Raw genomic sequence first — 22,830 nt, 5'->3', positions numbered from 1 at the left:
CATAAATTTTCAACTTCCCACATTGATTTAAATCAATACCCCCTCGCAGCTAATGTCTGTAATGCACTTTATATGCTGACCATTGTTCAACTGATACACTGGCTGACTTGTTGGGGCATCAGTCTTCGAGTTAACTAAATACAAACATATTGTGCTCATCTACACCGCATTAGATTCAATTGAGTATTGGAGGGAAAAGATTGTTCCTGTCCCTTCAACCCTGGAGTATAACAGGTGTCACACGCACACGACCTTTGCCGTTATAAAAGGCAAGTATTTTATTTTTTATTTAATCTAGTAGTTTTTAAAGCCAACGTTCTTGTTGCCGTGGTAATACCAGTTCCCGTCAGATCACTGAAGTTCAGCGCATTCGCTGGACTTACACTTAATTGGGTGACCGTCCGGGTCAGCCGAGCACTGCTGGCAAGCGGGATGCCCTCGCCCCTTTTGAGGGCAACTGAAGAGCTACCAGAATGAGAAATAGCGGCTCCTGTCACGAAATCTGACAACGGCTGGTCGAGCGGCGTGCTGACCATCTGCGCCTCCGTATCCGCATCCAGTGACGCCTGTTGGCTGAGGATGAAATGGGGTCGGTCGGTACCATTGGACCTTAGACGGCCTGTTCGGACGGGGTTTTACTAGTTTTTAATATTTGTTAGTATTAATTGTTGCTACATTGTCATCGACGAACCTCAAAGTTTTAATTTCTACTCCATGCTGCGGGAATTAGATTAGGAAATGAGACACTTAAAGTAGTAAAGGAGTTTTGCTATTTGGGGAGCAAAATAGCTGATGATGGTCGAAGTAGAGAGGATATAAAATGTAGACTGGCAATGGCAAGGAAAGCGTCTGTGAAGAAGAGAAATTTGTTAACATTGAGTATAGATTTAAGTGTCAGGAAGTCGTTTCTGAAAGTATTTGTATGGAGTGTAGCCATGTATGGATGTGAAACATGGACGATAAATAGTTTAGACAAGAAGAGAATAGAATCTTTACAAATGGGGTGCTACAGAAGAATGCTGAAGGTTAGATGGGTAGATCACATAGCTAATGAGGAGGTATTGAATAGAATTGGGGAGAATAGGAGTTTGTGGCACAACTTGACTAGAAGAAGGGATCGGTTGGTAGGACATGTTCTGAGGCATCAGGGGATCACCAATTTAGTATTGGAGTGCAGAGTGAAGCAGACTCAGAAGGATGTAGGCTGCAGTAGATACTGGGAGATGAAGAGGCTTGTACAGGATAGCGTAGCATGGAGAGCTGCATCAAACAAGTCTCAGGACTGAAGACCACAGCAACAACAAGTGTTGCTACAGGTCTCAAGGTTCCCCCCCCCCCCCCCCCCCCCCCCCCGAGGTTCTACAGTCTGGAAAATGCACTTGACAGGAAAAATGCACTCTGGCTGTTGGGGAAAGATGATGAATCGGGTGATGACTTTCGTATTTATAGTGACTTAGTAGAAGGTGATGTGGAAACAAGACAGTAATACGGATACGGACCAAGTAGTGCACTAGAGTAATTGTGACAGTCATAATTAGGTTGAAGATATTTTTCCACGGAAGAAAACTAGTACAAAATTGTCAAAGGTGTGTTCTCCAAAAAATATTCGTATTCAGTTTAAAACATTGATAGTCAGTTACCAGAAGCGAAAGGTGCCGCGAAGAACGCCCGAGTAGCACTGGAATATTAGGAATGCTTTCTCACATTGGAATCTAATATGACAGTATTTGAATTTGATGACCTTATTCTTGACAAAAGGATGCTCATCTTAGAGAAGAGACTGAAACAAAGTCTCTGTCAGGAATATTATATTTATGTACGGCAAGAAAAGGAAACAACGATACACACACCTAAGATATATGGGCCTTCAGTAAAATCTGAATTATTAAGTTATGTCTTTTAGTAACGACCCAAAGACGATTTAGGTTCCTCTTATACTGTCTATGGTTTCAACAACAGGGATACGCAAGGGGAAAGGAAGGTCGATGATTCAGCTTCAGCATGAGAAACATCTGCTTGTTTTCTGGAATATTGCAAAAATGTCTATTCAGTTGTGGAGCACTGCTACTGATGGAAAGCTAGAAGCTTTCAGGGGCAGTTGTTTCTTCAGACGGTACATCCATAGCCAACCAAACAAGTATGGGCTAAAAATATTTGCTTTGGTGGATGCTAGGATGTATTTCAACGCTAACGAGGAAATGCATGCTGTTATTCTGACTGAAGACTGAAGGACTTTGCAGTTAACAAGAAACCAAAAGATATTGTGAAACGTGTTACTTTTGTGATCTCAGGAACTGGACGTAATACATCTCTACACATTTTGTTCACCTCCTTAGAATTAACTGAATACTTGCTTCAGAAAAGTTTTAGTCTTCTTGTAATTTCGAGGAAGAATAAATCTTAGCAACCCCCTACCCAACCCCCCACCCTAGAGTGTACACAGTCAAATAACAGGGAAGTGGGAACAACAATGTTAGCGTTTGAGAAAATCTCAACTTTAATGTTACATGTTGCCAAGAAAAAAAGGCGGTTCTGATACTCTCCGCAATGCGTCATGCTGATGCAACTGATGCCACATCTGATGCCAGATACAATAACCGTCTACAGTACAAAAAAATGAAGAGTCGATGCTCTCGATCAGCTATGCTGTACATGACCCGTGGCGGTTCTTACAGTCAGATAAATACTGCAGCTGTAAATGCACAAATAGTATACCTTGCATATAATACTGATGCTAGCATCAGACGTAGTGAATATCTTAAACATCCTCCACGTAATCTAATTGCTGAGTACTTGTGTCGACGATCTCTGTGTTCACCGTTGGCAAGAAATCTCAGACGATATATCTAGAGTCTTTCTGCAGATGTAGGCGTAGTCCAACCCACAGAAGAGGACCGAGGCTCAGAAAGAAGGAGATATTATGAATGTGGTCATTCAGAAACCCGATTCAACAAATATAGATGCCGGAACTGTAATAAATATCCTTGTTGAAAACTTGCACAGCAAGTGTGCACTGACTGCTAATTGTACAGTTGACTAAATGAGTTATTTCTATTATAAGTCGTACACTACATTAAATAGGAATGCTTCCATCAAGAACTGTAATAAGACATGCTAGTTTGTGGTGATTTTTCTCCTGTGCCTTGAATGGAATAGAAATTGTGTAATGTAACAATCAACATTTTGGTGGGATACATTTGTACCTAAAAATCATAAAATTACAATAGGACACATTAATGAGAATGTATACATATCTTTCATTAGTACTTTTACACTCACAAACTTGAACAGATAAAATATACACTCATAATGTAAAAAAACTGTAGGCGTCTGTGATACTCCACGCGACCTACAATAAAACAGTATCTCACGTAAACACTACAGGTTAAGTGTTAAAGTAAGAGAGAACAGAAGAAATGTTATGCAGGCTACGTGAGGTAGAAAAGGTGGTGAGACGCTATTGTGCGGCACAAATTTGCTAGCACACGTGCCCGCTAATGTCAAGAGATTATCAGGCGCAGGGATAACTAGCGTTTATCAAGATTATTGTAAAATATTCTTTGCTTGTGGGGACCGTATATGGCGCGAAAATAATACAGAACTAGTCTCGCGGAGGGAAATTTCCGCTATAGGTCTGCCGTGCGATAAATCGATATATTACCGACGTCACGAAATATTTCTTCCACTGTGTTAACTATTCGGATTAATAACAACCTCAAGCAGGGAACAGAGGACAAAGGCTAACCGAGTGATTTTAATTATGATAAATATTATCGATTCATTCATTTATAAAACTGATATTGTCTGAAGAAACAGTGCAGCAGACGCGAGGTAGAGAAGGATCCAGCTCAGGCATTGATGCTCGCCACTAGGACTCGATACCTAATCTCACCCGAATAACATCGCAAACCTGAACGATCTGCTGACATGTTAACATCAGCGCTAACAAAGTACTTGCACAAGTAGTAACGCTTTCCAGTCACTGTCCCAAGTGTCGGAAGTAGTTAAGAAGCAGGTTAAGTTTATTTATTACGCCAAGCTACACGAACGTAACGTGTTGTGTGGGTAATGAACGTTTGACATGGTGTGTAAGATCTGTTTTTGATTGTGAAGATAGTTAAAACAGCGCGTTCTTAAGTCAAAATGTTGCTGCATCGAGATGGGTTACTACGACCGCTGTTCAATAATGAAATATCATTTTTTTTATACCATACCATTACTCATTCTCATAATTTTGAACGGCCTTCTCAAAGTAGTCTCCCATGAATGCGATACACCTGTCCCTGAGATTCTGCCAGTCTTCAAATACATGCTGGAAATCATTTTTTGAGAGTTCATTCAAAATCGCTTCCGCAGCCTTCACCACTGCTTCTGATAATTGATAATGCTTCCCACGAAGACGTTTCTTCATGTTAGGGAACAGAAAAAATTCACAGGGGATATATCCGGTCTATATGGAGGTTGAGGGATGCCAAGTTGATTTTTGCAAGACATTCAACAACAACATTGCAATATGCGGCCGCGCATTATCGTAGTGCAACATCCAGACTGCTTCACGGAACTGTGGTCTTTTGTGCCTGATATAGACTTGCAATGTTTCCAGGATATCCCTCTAGTACTGTCCAGTTACTGATGGGTGTGCAGGTATAACATGCTGGTAAACCATTCCTTGAATATCAAAGAATGGGATGACTATAACTTTCCCAGCGGAAGCAACAATTTTTGCTTTTTTGGGGATTGGTGATGGAGATTTCGACACTGAGCTTTGCTATTTGCTCTCAGAATCAAAATGATGGAGCCAAGTTTCATCAACAGTGATTACATTTGAAAGAAACTCTGGGTCCTCCTCTAACATCAACTTGAACTGCATGCAGACCTGCACACGAATGTCCTTTTGTTCGGGAGCCAACAGTCTTGGAACCCATCGCGAACAAACACTTGTCATGTCTAATTTTTCTGTCACCAACGAGCGGATGGTACCCAATGAAATGTTCAGTATATCAGAAAGTGATCTTAAGGTAATTCGTCGATCCTCTCTCACAATTACAGCAGCATTGTTGATGTTTTCTTCCGTAAGATCACTAACTGAAGCAACGGGTCCTCCTTCCTTTGAAACTGGTTGTCTCCATTCTTCAAACATTTTAAACCATCTTCGAGCTGTGCTGTAGGGAAGAACAGACTTTCCACAGGCCTCGTGTAACATTTTATAGGCCTCAGCTTATGATCTGATGGGACGACAGCAGAATTTCAAAGCCTCATATTGTTCATCGCGTGTTACCTCCACTGCAGCGGTAGGCGATAGTGAACACGTCTGACCTTGCCTGCCTCTGACAGGCGGGAACCAGGATTCCCTACAATGAAACTACTGCGGCGTGTTTGTTGCACATTAAGCTAACAGAATATCCTAAGATTAAATTTGAGATCGAGAAATTACGACCATAAAAATTATGATCATTCTTTATTGAACAGCCCTCGTAATTCTACGACATGGATTCGCATTGGCGTGATTTTTTATGTTTCTTTGGTCTTCGTTCACGCAGATGGCTGACTGGTCGCGTGTGTAAGTTCTGATTTCTTTCTTCCGTTTTGCGTGTTCAACAGAGCACGAGTTTCAATTACAGGCTTAGATTAAAGAACCGTGTGACAGTGCAATTATTCATTCTAGATTTTTCTCAGTTTTAAACTCGTTAAATACAGAGTTCTTGAATTCCGTTACTTTTACTCAATAACCGCTAACGTGTGCACAGTTGTTTCCTTGTGAGTGACAAGCTCACGATAATATCATTGTAAGGGTGACGGACATATCGTAGATAGCGTGCATGGGAAGGAGTTTTTCGTGTGCTCTCGCATAATTCAAGGTGCCGACCTCGACTGTAAATTACATATCCCTCGCTTGTACGTAATTTCATATCAAGAGAGGACCAAGAGCCTGTGTACGTAATTGCTTTTTTATTCTAACTTCGGCCATCTGAATTGTGCTAAAACCGCCTACTTCCCTGGCAACCGTTCTATTAGATTAGCAACAGCACAAGTACAGCGTGTAAAAGTAGCGAGAGCGGAATAGTGCTAAAACTTCGTGAGGCGAAACTACACTCCTGGAAATGGAAAAAAGAACACATTGACACCGGTGTGTCAGACCCACCATACTTGCTCCGGACACTGCGAGAGGGCTGTACAAGCAATGATCACACGCACGGCACAGCGGACACACCAGGAACCGCGGTGTTGGCCGTCGAATGGCGCTAGCTGCGCAGCATTTGCGCACCGCCGCCGTCAGTGTCAGCCAGTTTGCCGTGGCATACGGGGCTCCATCGCAGTCTTTAACACTGGTAGCATGCCGCGACAGCGTGGACGTGAACCGTATGTGCAGTTGACGGACTTTGAGCGAGGGCGTATATTGGGCATGCGGGAGGCCGGGTGGACGTACCGCCGAATTACTCAACACGTGGCTCGTGAGGTCTCCACAGTACATCGATGTTGTCGCCAGTGGTCGGCGGAAGGTGCACGTGCCCGTCGACCTGGGACCGGACCGCAGCGACGCACGGGTGCACGCCAAGACCGTAGGATCCTACGCAGTGCCGTAGGGGACCGCACCGCCACTTCCCAGCAAATTAGGGACACTGTTGCTCCTGGGGTATCGGCGAGGACCATTCGCAACCGTCTCCATGAAGCTGGGCTACGGTCCCGCACACCGTTAGGCCGTCTTCCGCTCACGCCCCAACATCGTGCAGCCCGCCTCCAGTGGTGTCGCAACAGGCGTGAATGGAGGGACGAATGGAGACGTGTCGTCTTCAGCGATGAGAGTCGCTTCTGCCTTGGTGCCAATGATGGTCGTATGCGTGTTTGGCGCCGTGCAGGTGAGCGCCACAATCAGGACTGCATACGACCGAGGCACACAGGGCCAACACCCGGCATCATGGTGTGGGGAGCGATCTCCTACACTGGCCGTACACCACTGGTGATCGTCGAGGGGACACTGAATAGTGCACGGTACATCCAAACCGTCATCGAATCCATCGTTCTACCATTCCTAGACCGGCAAGGGAACTTGCTGTTCCAACAGGACAATGCACGTCCGCATGTATCCTGTGCCACCCAACGTGCTCTAGAAGGTGTAAGTCAACTACCCTGGCCAGCAAGATCTCCGGATCTGTCCCCCATTGAGCATGTTTGGGACTGGATGAAGCGTCGTCTCACGCGGTCTGCACGTCCAGCACGAACGCTGGTCCAACTGAGGCGCCAGGTGGAAATGGCATGACAAGCCGTTCCACAGGACTACATCCAGCATCTCTACGATCGTCTCCATGGGAGAATAGTAACCTGCATTGCTGTGAAAGGTGGATATACACTGTACTAGTGCCGACATTGTGCATGCTCTGTTGCCCGTGTCTATGTGCCTGTGGTTCTGTCAGTGTGATCATGTGATGTATCTGACCCCAGGAATGTGTCAATAAAGTTTCCCCTTCCTGGGACAATGAATTCACGGTGTTCTTATTTCAATTTCCAGGAGTGTATGTCGGTGTTCAGGGCGCTCTCATGCGCTGTGAACGATGGAGATACTGTTGGCACACTGGCTGCAATGATTGACGAGTAGTAACATACCTGCAGCACTCAAATAACTGGACGCAGACGTTAACCCGATATAGGGAGTAATTCCGATCATGCGCTAGACGGTGGGCGGAAATTCACCGTTGTAGGTCATAGCGCTTCAATTGCTGACGAATATGCCTTCTGGCAGTTCATCTCGCAGCTGACAAAGAGAGTAAAACATGTGACGTGGCTACGCCAGGGCATAAAGTCTTTGTGAAATTCATGCCATGTGTTCAGTTGGTCAGTAACTACGCCACACAGACATGCGCATGACCAATATACGCAGATGTCAGCATTTGGGAGAGGGCGTGTATTGAGCTCATAGAAGCCGGTTGGAGAAATCGGCGAATCGCTCGAAATTTGAATAGAGTGATGCCACTATTCGACGATGTTGGCAGATATTTTGGAACCACGGCTGAACGTAGCGTCGAAAAGGAAGCTTTAGATCTAGAGAGAGACGACAAGTGAGAGGACCGAGCAGTCGTTAGAGAGGCACTCAGAGCTCCGGATCTTCTATCCTACGTGCAGCTGGTAGTTGAGTGACAAATAGGCGGCTCACACAAAGAGGACTGAGCTCACGGTGGCCCTTCCAACGACCACCGTTGACTTCTGACCGGCAACAACCCCGTCTGCAATGGTGTCGGGCACATTCGGCCTGGAATCTCATTGACTGGAATAGAATTCTCTTCAGTGATGAGTCTCGCTTGGAACTGAGCCCCGATGACCAACGAAGACGTGTCTGGAGACACCATGAACAGCTGCGGGATACTAACCTGACTGTCGCCAGCCATCCATCATAAGGCCAGACAACGAGGAGTGACAATCAAGGGTGCCATTTCATTTCATAAGGGGATCCCTTTCATAGTCACTACCGGTATCTTTGCAGCAATTCGGTACATCGACGATATTCTAGAGCCCGTTTGGTTGCCTTTCATGGGAAGCCATTGTGGGTTTACGTATCAGCAACATGATGTCCGCCTGCACATGGCGAGAGTTTCTACAGCTTGTCTTCGTGCTTGCCAAACCCTACCTTGGCCAGCAAGGTCGCCAGATCACCACCCAATGGAGAACGTTTGGAGCACTATGGGCAGCGCCCTTCAACCATCTCTGGATTTTGACGCTCTAACGATCCAGTTCTACAGAATTTGGCACGATATCCCTCAGGAGGACATCCAACAACTACATCAATCAACCACAAGGCTAGTAACTGCTAGTGTAAGGGCCAGAGGTGGACGAACCCGTTATTGACTTGCTCAATTTGTGGAGCTCTTTCTCCTGAATCAAACATCCATTTTATTCTAAATGAATCATCTGTTTGTACGTAGATGTAGAGAAGATCTGCCAATTTCCGTCCTAGTCCTGTAATTCCTTCTTGGCGAGTCATTTCTCCGTCTTAGAGGGTATTTTGGATTTTATCGTAATTTATATTCTCTTATTCGTTTACTGTTAAAATGTTCAATAGGTTTTGATCTCCCTCTAAGAAAATATATGTCAAATTTTCCGAGATATCTTATGAGTTAAGGATAATCAGTATGGATTGAAACCGGCCATTACTATTAAATTATCTTCTGCTTAGCAATGAAGACTGATTTTTTAAATTATAACGTGTTAAGGGTTGTGGCTGTGCCTACATTCGAGGTCTTTCAACAAGACAACGCAAGAGTGTATTTTTCCCGTGCTGTCCTGACTCACCTCGGTACAGGAAGTATTCGCCTATTACCCTGGCCACCACTTTCTCAGGATCTCTCACGCCGTGAAAACATCCGGTGACCTACTGCTGAGAGAGTGGCGCCCTACCACCCTCCAGTCGCTACGATAATGAACTCTGGCATACAACTGAAGAAGCGTGGACTCACGTACCCGAGTCTGTCATCAAAGCTCAGTTCGACTCGACCCCCAGCCAGGTCAGAGACGTTGTTGTCGCTAGAACTGACAGCTATGTGTGCGAAACTGCTCACTCTCCATGGATCCAAATCACCGACAGCATAATAATGTACCTTACCTATTACACTATACTTGCCTAGACCCGCTGCTTCGCTTGTGCAGATTGAATGGTATGCACAGATTTTTTAAATGTTTTATTCTGTGGAGCTTTTATGTTATTCAAGTTTAAATATCTTCACACTAATTAAGGCCAAAGATACATGTTCTCTTACGAAAGAAATTCTGACGAAAAAGCGCTTCTGGTAGCTGGAGTCGAAAATGTCTTAATCCTGCTTTTTGAGTACTTATAGATATATTTCCAGAGACACTTTCATCCCCTATCACATATTTCTTTAAAGTCAACTAAAAGTTTTTATAGATTTAGCTTTAAAAATTAAAAAGTAATTGAAAAGCATTTGGTTACTTCTAGCCTAGAGGCCAAACACCAGTTTTGGCAGATATTTAGTTTCAAAAATAATTTCATACTGCAATGCCTTCATAATAATTTTCATTCCCTATTTCACCCCTCAGGGGTTGAATTTACTGAAACATTGAAAAACGTGCTTTTTTTGGTATTTCTAACACAGAAGGTAGGTTCCTTCTTCATAGATTTAGCTTTATTACTATTTTAAGAATGAATTATTTCTAAAAAAGCCATCTACAATTTCGCCCCCTTAGTGGTTAAATTTACAAAAGTACTGAATAACGTACCACTTTTTACAGACCGGGAAAACACATACCAATTTTCGTACTTTTAACTACAAAACTGCCAAATTGTATTAATAACGACATTACCTCAAAAAGCTTTCATCCCCTATTTCACCAGCTTAGGGGAGGAATTCCGAAAAATACCCTGTCTACCGTATAAGATCAACACCGTCTCAAATTTTCAAGTTTCTTTCCTTAGCGATTTGGGCTGGGTGAGGATGAGACGGTCAGTCAGTCAGTAACATTTCCTGTTGTATACAGAGATACGTAAATAAGTAACAATTCCTTATTTTCTGTTATTATTGGTGCAGCAATATTGCTCTCCAGGAATGAGATAAATAATCAAATGGTAATTACCACAAGAAGAAACTAAGACGGTACAACAATAAGCACTACCCTACCCGCATGAAATGCATTGAATGGCATTTCGGCCGGAGTGGCCGAGCGGTTCTAGGCGCTACAGTCTGGAACCGCGTGACCGTTTCGGTCGCAGGTTCGAATCCTGCCTCCGGCATGGATGTGAGTGATGTCCTTAGGTTAGTTAGGTTTAAGAAGTTCTAAGTCGTAGGGATCTGATGACCACAGCAGTTAAGTCCATAGTGCTCAGAGCCATTTGAACCAATTTTGAATGGCATTTAGAGTGATGGGTTACTGTAAGACAGCAAGCACTTTGTCATTTTATGATTTGCAAAGTGCTGCAAAGACACGCACCTCCTTAAAATGCTCATAAATGTAAAATTATGTAATTGACAAAAGTTAAATGCCTAGAATACTATGGCAATATCATCAATGAAAGACTTTCACAATCAGTCATCTCCTGCTAATATCTGTGTGTAAGAATTGGGGATAGAAGGATCATATACGTTCAGTCGTAGGTAAGGCAGGTGCCAAAGAACTGATTTATTGGAAAACTGCGTTCAGTCTATAAGGGATAACACCTAAAAGTTCGTGCGGCACATCCCAGAATAATGCTTTGTTGTATACCAAGTAAGAGCAACAGATATAGGGCGTATACAAGGATAGCATGAATGGCGACAGGATCATTTCAGCCGCGAGAGAGCGTTACGGAACCCCGAAGTACCCAGACTGACAGAATTAAACTACGCCGCGAAGTTCAAAAATTAGTATTTAGCGAGGAATGTTGGGACTCAGTACAGCCCCCAACTTATCGTTCCTGTAGTGACTAAGAAGACTGATTCGTTACAACACCCGCAAAGGCATTTAAGCACTTATCCTTCTAGTGTTTCTATGCCGAGGAACAGGAAGAAACTCTGATTCATGGTACACGGTGGTTTACAGAGTCTGAATGTAAATGTAGACACACTTTCAGTCTTAATCTCACAAAGAATCACATTACGCATTTTTAAGGAAGGGATAGTGCACAGAGTACACTAAAGGCCTCTATGAGGGGGAGGTCTTATCTGATGACATGATAAAAGAAGGAACAGTAGTCGACAGAATGCATTTAATTTAGCAAAGCTTTGGACGACAGAAGGGATAGATTACTTTGTTGCAGAACTTATAAAACCATTGGGGGAAATGGCAACAAAAGACTATTCACGTTCGTGTGTAGAACGCATGAGATTGGTGATTAACCATCTGACTTTCGGGAACGTTGACGTTGAAACCTGTCGTAAAACGTTCGACCAATATCCTAGAATGCGAGAGCACTGTGGCCGGAATCGGTTCTAGCGGTGCAAACACGGCTAAGCAGGAATATCGTGCTACGCTGTGACAGTGTCAACACATTTGTCTGTCTACTTGTGTGCACTGCAGGCAACTCATTCCTGCTCCAACATTCGTTGCTTACAGACATGTATATTAATGAGGAGAAGTTGGATAAACAACCTTTATATGGTGAATGTAAAAGAAATGTCGTATGAAGAGTACAGCGGCATAAGGCTATCTATCAGCGACGCCATTGTCCGAAGCCCGAAGCAATTGTACGAATTATTAAGACGCTAGTGCGGACAGGCTACTTGAACGTCAAAAAGAGAATGAGAAAGAAGACTGTTACTGACAGAGAACACGAAGAACCTTTTTTGGCTACGACACTTATGAATTCACACAGTCGTACGAGACATATTACGAAAGAATTTGGAATCAACTAGACGAGTGTCTTTCGCACCTTGCACCGACAGCATTTCCATCCCCATCATCTGTCACTATTTCATTCACTCGACAGTCGTAATTTCGAATGTCGTACATAAATCTTTTGCGTTGCCCTTCAGCAACTGAGAGACGATCGTACGTTTTCCCAACCTGTGCTCTTTACCGATGAAGCAAAGTTTATTAACCACGTTAATGTAAATTTTCATAACATGAACTACTGTGTAGCCTAAAATCCACACTGGTTTCGTCAGGTGCAACATCAAAGGCCATGGAGCGCAATCACAGGAAATTGCATTGGGGGACCTTACTTGATCTCAGGCTTTCTAACTGGACATTCGTACGAAAACTTTCTGACCAACATTCTACCGTTTCTCCCAGAACAGGTACCACTGGATATTCAGCAGTGTATGTGCCTGCAACACGACGGTTGTCCAGGTCACTCGTCCCTTGTTGGAACACAAATGCTGAATGAGAGCTTTCCTGGATGTTGGATGGGACGAGATTCTGTTGTCGATCGGCCTACAAGGTCCCCCGATTAGACTCCTCTTGATTTCTTGCATTGAGTAGCCCTCAAAGATGCAGTATATGACGAAGCCCCAGCTACGCGCCGGCCAGTGTGGCCGAGCGGTTCTAGGCGCTTCAGTTTGGAACTGCGAGACCGCTACGGTCGCAGGTTCGAATCCTGCCTCGGGCATGGATGTGTGTGATGTCCTTAGGTTAGTTAGGTTTAAGTAGTTGTAAGTTCTAGGGGACTGATGACCTCAGATGCTAAGTCCCATAGTGCTCAGAGCCATTTGAACCAACCCAGCTATGCCAGACGATATGTGTCGTCAAATCCCCAGTGCATGACACTGCACACGTGCCTTTCAGTCCACGATCAACAGTTCGAACACATGCTTAAATGAACGATATTTTTTTAAGATAAAATTTACGTTATGTGATATGGTTCGTTGCCAAATCATTGTTAGTAATTTTTTTTATTTCATTTTCGTATGTACAAAATTCCATTGCAATGTCAATAGGTCGACAGCGTGTATTGCGCGTAGCTTGTAACACTGTCATTACACTCCCACGTTCAGCATAAGAATACTTATATTGCGGTGTAAAGGTGGTCACCAATGTATTTTTATAAAATGTAGAGACAGTTGTCTAAAGCACATAGGTACAGGAAAAGATAGGCCTGATCTTCCTTCTAACATTTATTTTTGAAGAATTGAGACTTCATTTCCCTGTTTCAGCTCTCGTAAATATTGGAGGATACACAAATGTGAAATAGTTCTCCTAAGCCCTTTGTGGCACTCTACATTCTAGCCCATGTCGTATTTTCATATACGACATTCGCAGGTGAAACTGCATCTAGGTCATAAGTTGGTTCAAGGGGAAATAACGCTTTATCGTCGCAGCTCAGGCCTACCTTACGGTAAAGAAGTACACAACCCGGTCCGAGACGCCTCTTGGCAGTGTTTGCACCGCAAATGCCGTTTCCGGTCACAGCCTTCTCACATTCTAGGACATTCCGCGAATTTTGTTACAACAGGTTTCAACGTCAACATTAACAAGCGCTACATGATTGCAAATGTCTTCTCAAAAGCTATAGGATGCAGTTACAGAAAGTACACGGTTCCATTTAAGAAAACGTACCTACATAGGTATCTCCATTGATACCAGAGCTAAAAACATTAACCAAACAAAAATGTACCTGCTCATCGGCGCTCTAACATTTGTAGAAAAACTGCGTTGCGATATGTGGAACAGTTCAAGAAATAAAAGGGGTGTTATGTCTTACGAGGCTTATCCTGTAATAAGAATGGAAGAAAAAGCACTAAGTGCTTGGACTAAAAAGATTGTAATACGGACAAGTAGTCTTTTACCGCTTCTGTTGAATCTACTGGTATACATCGATGAAGCAATGACGGAAATAAAAGACATTTTCAAGAGTGGAATTAAAATCCAAGGTGAAAGTATGTCAGTGATTAGATTCGCCCATGTAATCGTCATCCTCAGTAAAAGTGAAGAAGAATTACACGATCTGTTGAACGGGATGACTATCCTAATGAGTACAGAGTACGTAGTGAGAGTTAGTCAAAGAAATACGAAAACAGTGAGACTTAGCAGTAATAAGAACAACGAGAAACTTAACGTCAGAACTGCGGATCACGGAGTAGACTAACTAAAGGAATTCTGCTACTTAGGCACCAAAATAATCCATGATGGAAGGAGAGAAAAGGACAATAGCACCGGCAAAAGGGTCATTCTTGCCCAAGATAAGTCTACTAGTATTAAACATAGGCCTTAATTTGAGGAAGAAATTTCAGGGAATTTACGCTTTGAGCACAGCGTTGAATGGTAGTGGAACATGGAATGTGGGTGAACCGGAGCAGAAGAGAATCGAAGTGTTTGAATTGTGGTGCTACAGAACAATGATTATGTGGACTGATAAGGTATAGAATGAGGAGGTTTTACGGAGGATCAGCGAGGACAGGAATATATGGGAAAGAGTGACAAGAAGAGGACAAGATGATAGGACGTATGTTAACACGTCAGGGATTAACTTTCATTGTACTAGAGGGAGTTATACGGGGTAAAAACTGTATAGGGAGACAGAGATTGGAATACATCTAACAAATAACCGAGGACATAGGCTGCAGTTGCTGCTCTGAGATGAAAAGCTCACACAGGAGAGGAATTCATAGCGGGCCGCATCATACCAGTCGCTGGTGACAAAAAAAAAAGAAAATAAAAGAAATGAGTCGTTGTTTTAACTTAAAGGCAACATCGTTGGCCTATTTTTCAGTGTTTACTTAATATTGTCTTCAGAAATTACCTTCTGGAGCGGCGCGACTAAGTTAATTGGCTCTGAGCGCTATGGGACTTAACTTCTGAGGTCATCAGTCCCCTAGAACTTAGAACTACTTAAACCTAACTAACCTAAGGACATCACACACATCCATGCCCGAGGCAGGATTCGAACCTGCGACCGTAGCGGTCGCTCGGCTCCAGACTGTAGCGCCTAGAACCGCACGGCCACTACGGCCGGCGACTAAGTTAATTTATTCCAGCAGGAACGGATTGTAATACTATAGTGTGAAGCAGATAACTGCACATCTCACAGAAATCTCTTTAAGGAACTTGGAATTATTATACTCACTTTCCCGTGCATTTACTCCTAATGATTTTTGTTGCTTGTAATAAAAATTGGTTTCACCTGCTCTCATATTTGCACAATCAGAATACAAGACAGAACAACAATTTCCATGTACTTTGCCTTCATGAGCAGGATTCATTGTGGAGTTATGTAAAGGTATTTTACAGATTCCCATGTTGTATAAAGTAAGCGATTCAAATGAAAATCAAACATACCTCATTAACCACTTCTTCTACAAGTTTTCTGTTTGTATTAATCTGGGTATAAGAAAAAACTTGTCAATTACAAGGCAAGTATCTGTGTTCATGGTGATATCGCTCTCTAAATAGTAGCGTGTTCTAAATTGGCTGAGTAGTTAAAAATATAGAAATCTACTTTGTTTCGAAAATACAAAGCAATTAAGTAAATATTAAGATTCCAACACAATATTTATCTGAGGATCAGAACTGTTTGGAAGAAACCCAAGATGAAAGAGATGTACACTATGTAGTCACATTAATGTGATCGCCCTTGAAACACCTGAATAATCAGCGCGGACGGCTGCGAGACGAGCAGGGAGGGAGGCGGTGAGGTTCTGGAAGTCACCTACAGGGACGTGGAATCACACTGAGTCCAGTGCCGTGGCCTTCTGCGCTAGGGTTCTTGGCTGAGCGTCCCTGACGCGAACAGGCAAATCGAGGTGGTTCCACATATAGCAGATCAGGTATAAATCCGAGGAGTTTGGTGGGCATGGCAGTATGGTACACTCTCCCTTGCGTTCTTCGAACAACGTACGTTCACTGCGAGCGGCTGGCCGGTGTGGCCAAGCGGTTCTAGGCGCTTCAGTCTGGAACCGCGCGACCGCTGCAGTCGCAGGTTCGAATCCTGCCTCGGGCATGGATGTGTGTGATGTCCTTAGGTTAGTTAGGTTTAAGTAGTTCTAAGTTCTAGGGAACTGATGACCTCAGATGTTAAGTCTCATAGTGCTCAGAGCCATTTGAACCATTTTGAACACTGCGAGGTGTTGACACGTTGCGATGCCATACTGGTAGATGCCGTCGTGTTGATTACGAACAAACTACATGTAGGAGTGTGCGTGGTTTCCAAGGAGGCATAGTTCTGTTGATCCACTGTGCCTTCCGGAATGCCGAGGTCCCCCAGAAGTGCCACGAAAACATTCCCAGACCATAACAGCTGAAAGCACGAGTTTACCAACCAGGTGCCTGTTGGGGAACCCCACACACAGTAACGTTCGCTAAACGGTCCTTGCGGAGACTCCGTTGGTAGCCCCTTGGTTGATCTGGCGGTCGGTTAGTCAACAGTTGCACATACTTTAGCAAAAGACAATTTTGTTTTTTATCCCAAACATGTTTCACTGCAGTTGCAGCATTATCAGTGTTTTTTTACTATTTTATGGATTTTCATCACATAGTGTGGTTTTCCTGCTATTTTATGTTTTTACAGTGTCTGGTGTCTCTTACGGTTTGTTATGTTTTCTTTTTTCTCATCTTCTTCACTGTGGAGTTCTGTGTATTGAGCTGTCACTGTCACTGTTTCACTGAATGATGCTGTATCTGACAAACAGTAAAAGAAAACAGACACTGTAGAAACATAATGCAGGAGGAAAACCACGCCATGTGGTAAAAAGCCATTAAATAAAAAAACCACTTATGATGCTGCAACTGCAGTGAAACATGTTTGGGATACAAAAACAAAATTGTGTTTTGCTAAAGGCGGACCCCATCCAAAAACATATGTATTGTTAAAGCAAACACAGACAAAAGAGCTTCAGCTTCAAGTTGCACATCTATTTGCCCCGCAGCCATCTTCGCAGCCGCCGTTCAGCCCTGTCATCTATGGCCCATGAAGCTTCCCAACTGCTTCCCCGACGGTTTCTAATAGCGCCATTTTGCTACGCACGGTATACTTTAAGCATGTCGACGCGCTAACAGTTCCAGATATGATTCCACCCTTGGCCTGAAAGCCAAAGATCATGTCGTTTCGGACGTCAGAAGAAACGCTCCCGTTTCTGTGTTACGACAACGACTGCACTGTTTTCCGCATCCTACCGACACGTTTTATGTACCACCCACTGCTAGTGCTACCACCTGCTATCCGTGAGTGGTTACTGCACGTTGACGTCCAACGCAGGTGGTGGTCACTTTAATGTGACTTAATCGTGTAATAAAGTCAGCTTGCAGAATACAATATAGAAAGACATTAATCAGATATTTGTGGCAAGAAATGGTGTGAATTCAGGAGAACAAGTTGCTACTTTAATGAGAAGAAGCTTGGAGAGCTACGAGCTTAAGTGAATGGACGCTCTTGGCAGAAGCTGATACGGCTGCTAATCTGCCCTTTGCGGTTCTCTGGGCTTTATCGCATTTAGGAACGTCGACATAGAAGAATTGTGGGAAACTCTTTACACAAGAGTTGTGTTTCACGTGATAAGGCACTTAGGATAAACAATTATGACACAGAAGCAAAACTTTCTCGAATGAAGAGGTTGTTCATACCATTGAATGTGAGAATAACTACGGTACTTATTCCAAGGAAATAAATAGAGAACTGTGGCAGTCGGATAAAAGGGTGTTGGTTTGAAAAGAAAGGAAAAGTACTGGAATCAAATACAAAAATAGCCCGCTTTGTGTGAAAGTGAATGAATAACGTCACGCATGCAATTTCACTAACACAGCTGGGAAAAAAGAAGAAGTATTCGTCCAATTAACGTTTACCACGAAATTGACCGGAAAGGGAAATCACCGAAAATGTCGTGCTGTTGGGAGCTGGCGTGACCAGATGTGGAAAATGGATAACATCTCTACGCCTACACTGAGCTGGGAAGATACGGGTCCGCAGACTGTGCGGTAAGTGGACCATGAAACTACATGGCTCCCCTCAATCCAAGCAAGAATTTCGACTGGCCCGTGTCAGTTGATTGCTCTGAGATTTAACGTTCGATAACACATGCAAAATATGACACGAAAGCTGTGTAGCGGGGACCCGACAGATTACGGACCCATTAACCCAACACAGTGGAATTTACGTCCCTGCCGGATAAAACCGGTAATCGCGAGTCCTAGAGGTCAATTAGAGGCTTTCGAGTTGAGGACGCCCTTACTCGTGCTTCACGTTCAGCATGCAAAGAGTCGTTTCCATTTGTTTGGTTCGCACGGCGTAGCACATTCGAGTGCTCAACAGTAAGCGGCGTTGTGTGAAGCTGTGCTAACGACAGGGTCCTTCAAGTGGGAGACATAGGTTAATGTGAAACTGAGATAGAGTGACCTCTTATTGATAAGGAGAAAGCGGCTATATAGTCACTCAGTATGACCGAATCTAATCAATTTTGGTTCAGCCATGTTTTTTAAAACTGTCTTTAGGCAGCCGGAGGTATCACATTATTTTTCTGATGAATTTTTGATTTGTCTTTTGAATGTGGAAAAAACACTACTGTTCAGAAAAAGAGCTGTACCATGATGGCAGAACCATCCAAAACGGTGTTAATAACATAAATAAGGGGTTAATATTCCAAATAAGTGACTGAAGACTACTTTGTTGGCGCACTCAGCTGTGTGTGGTGCCCACGGCCGTCTTCAGAAATTTATCACAGAGGCGGCAAGATTCTTAAATTGCCATTTTTAATACGTCATTCGGTGTATATGACAAAAAGTCATGCACCAAGAATAAAATTTGCCAAGGTAAATCAAGTCTAATTCTGAGGAACGGTTTTGTAGAATTCGTCTTTATTTATTTGAAGTGATGTTAGTTTGACACAGAAATGGCAAGCATATTTCATTGACACATGTAAAGTGGTTACTACTCTTAATATGAATAAGTATGCCGTCTCCCTGATTTTACCATGGAAATGACATCTTCATATGATTAAATCCAATATATCCATTTGGTTGGGAAATTTAGACAAAAAATGTTCACTAAAGTTATTTTTATTCGTGTATCAAGAGTTCTAGGTTGACAATGAACATAAGAAGTCCAAATCAGAAAAAAAAATCACACTGACAGAAAACAGTTGGATATCAGCAAAAATAAGCATAAAAATGCCTTTTAGTAATTTTCCTCAAAATAGAGAAACAAGAAGTAAACAAAAGAAGTTCCTTCAGCTCTGACGCCATCTGCAACACTTTTGCTCAGGAAAATTAACGTCTGATGATGTTAATTAATTTGTTGCATTATTTCACGACACACATTTTTCAATTTTGACCAGAGTGACTCAAGTTGTACAAAATGAGTTGTGAAAGCTACTTTTTTGGATCGTTTGTTTGCCGAGGAACCCAAAGCAACCTTGAAATTATACGAAAGAACTGATTCTTAACGGCCAAGAATTGAATAAAGATGTCCCCAGACTCCCCAATTTGACATGCTATTGTGTCTCCATACCAATGGAACTACAGAAATTATACCTCTACCTCTGGATGTTGCTCTGTGTTCCACCTGAAAGAAATTGAGAAAGTCCTATTTCCCGGAGACTACATATTTTCGACTTAGCAGTTCCGCACGTTTTCCCTCTCTTTTATAGATATGTAAAAATGCTGTTATGATTAAATTTTGCAGTAGGGGAAGCAGATGTCCTTTAGGGATATAGTGATGGATGTTGGGCTGTGTACTGCATGTTGGTCTTGAGCGGGGGAATGGTGTCGGGATCCCAGCGCTATGTTGTTGGAGCTGCCCCTTTCCACAGCTTGTAATGGTTTTCCCCGATTCTCTCTATTGTGAGATCTGTCAAATCACAAACATGAGCTTGATGTATTGGAAGCCAGTGATTCCAGTCAAATTCTGTGGCCTTTGGAAACTAATGTGTAAAATCGAATAAACCCAGCTTGGCGATACATGATCATGCGTTAGGTTCACGTTTGATCAAGTGAAACAACTCTGAAATACTTTTTCTCGCCTCTCATTGGCTGTCTAGAGTAAGAGACTACCAGTTGAACAAATTTCATATACATAAAAAGTATCACGGAATCCATAAAAAATTATTTTAATAGACATTCCTGCGAGCCACACAGCTCATGAAATTTGCAGCGATCCACAATACAGTCAAGATGATAGCTACCAATGCGATATCTTCTGTGTAAGGGTTACAACTACATGGGGACGGTAAACGAGTGTAAAAAATGGTAGCGACGTGTGCCTGATGTGTGCACGTCCAAATCACGTAAAATGCCTGGCTATTAATACCAGCTCTCATCGTCACGTTTCCGACAGTAACTACGAGTGTAGATGTTGTAGGTTCACTGAGGGCTGCACAAGGAAGCATCAGACTGGCAATAAGGGATCCCGTTTGGGGAACGGTCAGCAGAGTGTCACGTTCGCCTTGACCACAGGACGTTGACGAACCCGCCTCCGTCCCACGCAAACTTGCTTTCTAGCGTACAGCTTCACAATCAAACATGCCCATACCATACAACGACTGATGTAGCTTCAATATTTCCCGTCGTGTTCTGAGTTCTAAGTATGCAGCTTGATTTTCTTTGACGTCCCGTCAGGTATGATTGAGAGAAACCGGTACCGAAATATATATTTCAGAAGACATGCGAGATTTTTATTTTCTCCCAGAATAGCAGATAGAGTGTCTTTGTATAATCAGCACCCATAATCATGCACGATCACACAAAATTTTCCTGTACTGGGAACATTTTATTATTTCTTATTTTTGACTGCGCTTTTCGTCAAACTGCCATCATGGGTTCAAATTCTTTAAAACATTAATAAAACGCTGTGGCGACAAATGTCATGCGACAGCGATGTGGACAAATATATATGGCGGTATTTGTTGTGAACACAAGGTATAAAACGACAGTGCATTGGAGGAGCTGTCACTTATATTTAGGTGATTCACGTGAAAAGATTTCCTACGTGATTTATACCTGCACGACTGGAAATAACAGGTTCGCAGGAGAGCTTCTGTAAAGTTTGGAAGGTAGGGGACGAGGTACTGGCAGAAGTAAAGCTGTGGTTACCGGGCGTGAGTCGTGCTTCGGTAGCTCAGATGATAGAGCACTTGCCCGCGAAAGGCAAAGGTCGCGAGTTCGAGTCTCAGTCGGGCACACAGTTTTAATCTGCCAGGAAGTTTCATAACAGACTTTGAATAGTAGTTGGAGCTAGACGCATGCGACATTCCACTTCGAAAATAGTAAGGGAATTCAGTATACCGAGCTCCACAGTGTCATGAATACGGCGTCAGCCATAGTAGAATCCACAAAGGTTGTACTTGATGCTCTTGACAAAGATAGGTGTGTCACTGGCATATTTTTGGATGTTTCTAAGTCCTTTGATACAGTCGACCACAATATTCTGTTAAATAAATTAGAAGCATTAGGAATAAGAGGAGTAGCTAATGACTGGTTTGGATCATACCTAGGAGATAGGATACAAAGAGTAGATGTAACACATACTTCAAATCGATCTAAACATTTAGTAAAACACTTATCAGAACCAAAATAAATTAAAATAGGGTATCGCAAGGCAGCATATTAGGACCAACAGTATTCTTGATGCACGTCAATGGCTTTCAAAGTAGTGTTACTCATGGTGAAAAAATTCTCTTCGCTGAGGACCTCAAAATTATAATCACTGAGAAAACAAGAGAATACTTTGCAGAGAAAGCAAATGAAGCTCTCAAAGAAGCTTACTATTGATCAACAAGCAATAAAGTAACGTTGAACATAAAGAGAACTAACGCCATGAATTTCAGTGCGAAGAGGAGCGATACAATGTTAAATTAAATGTAGATGGTACCTCTACAGACTGTGTAACAAATGCAATATTTCTAGGAATGAATATTGATTCTCAGTTGAAGTGATGTGAACACACAAAGGTACTTGCAAACAGAATGTCATCCGCATGTTATGCCCTTAGAATCCTATCATCAGTGAGTAACATGCAGTTTCTTTTATACTATTCACATGTACACTCAATTCTTAGCTATGGCATACCTTTTTGGGGAACAAATGCACAAAATATGAACACAATTTTCAAACTCCAGAAAAGAGCCGTAAGAATCATAACCAAAAATGGCAGTCGAGCTCATTGTAAAGATCTGTTCAAAACACTGGGGATTTTAACTGCTCCATGTGAATACATTTACCAGTCAGTTGTACACATCAAAAATAAAATTGGTAATTACTGCACAAACATTTCTGTCCATGACCATGGCACAAGAGCTAGAGTCAACTTACATTTGCCAAGAAAAAATAAACATAAAACTCAAAAAAAGGTTTTCCACCAAGGAATAAAACTGTACAATAAATTACCAAAAGAGATAAAAGAAATTGCAAGTATATACTTATTTGAAAAGGCAGCTAAAATGTACCTCTTATGCAATACATTTTATACAGTGGAGGATTATGAAGGATTAT

At 42.7% G+C, this 22,830-nt stretch overlaps 1 protein-coding gene and 1 non-coding gene across 2 annotated transcripts in view; one reads left to right on the top strand and one right to left on the bottom strand.

Moving 5' to 3' along the window:
* The window catches only part of LOC126480897 (neural cell adhesion molecule 2), a 586,813-nt gene that overhangs the window by 86,576 nt on the left and 477,407 nt on the right, over positions 1-22,830 (bottom strand). The gene's annotated exons all lie outside the window — the stretch shown is intronic.
* Positions 10,652-10,735, top strand: Trnap-ugg (transfer RNA proline (anticodon UGG)). The gene has a single exon. It is a non-coding gene; the product is annotated as a tRNA-Pro (tRNA).

The sequence above is a fragment of the Schistocerca serialis genome, chromosome 5 (assembly GCF_023864345.2).
Source record: "Schistocerca serialis cubense isolate TAMUIC-IGC-003099 chromosome 5, iqSchSeri2.2, whole genome shotgun sequence".
Lineage (NCBI taxonomy): Eukaryota > Metazoa > Arthropoda > Insecta > Orthoptera > Acrididae > Schistocerca > Schistocerca serialis.
The sequence above is the reverse complement of the archived record's forward strand: the minus strand, read 5'-3'. Positions and strand labels throughout refer to the sequence as shown.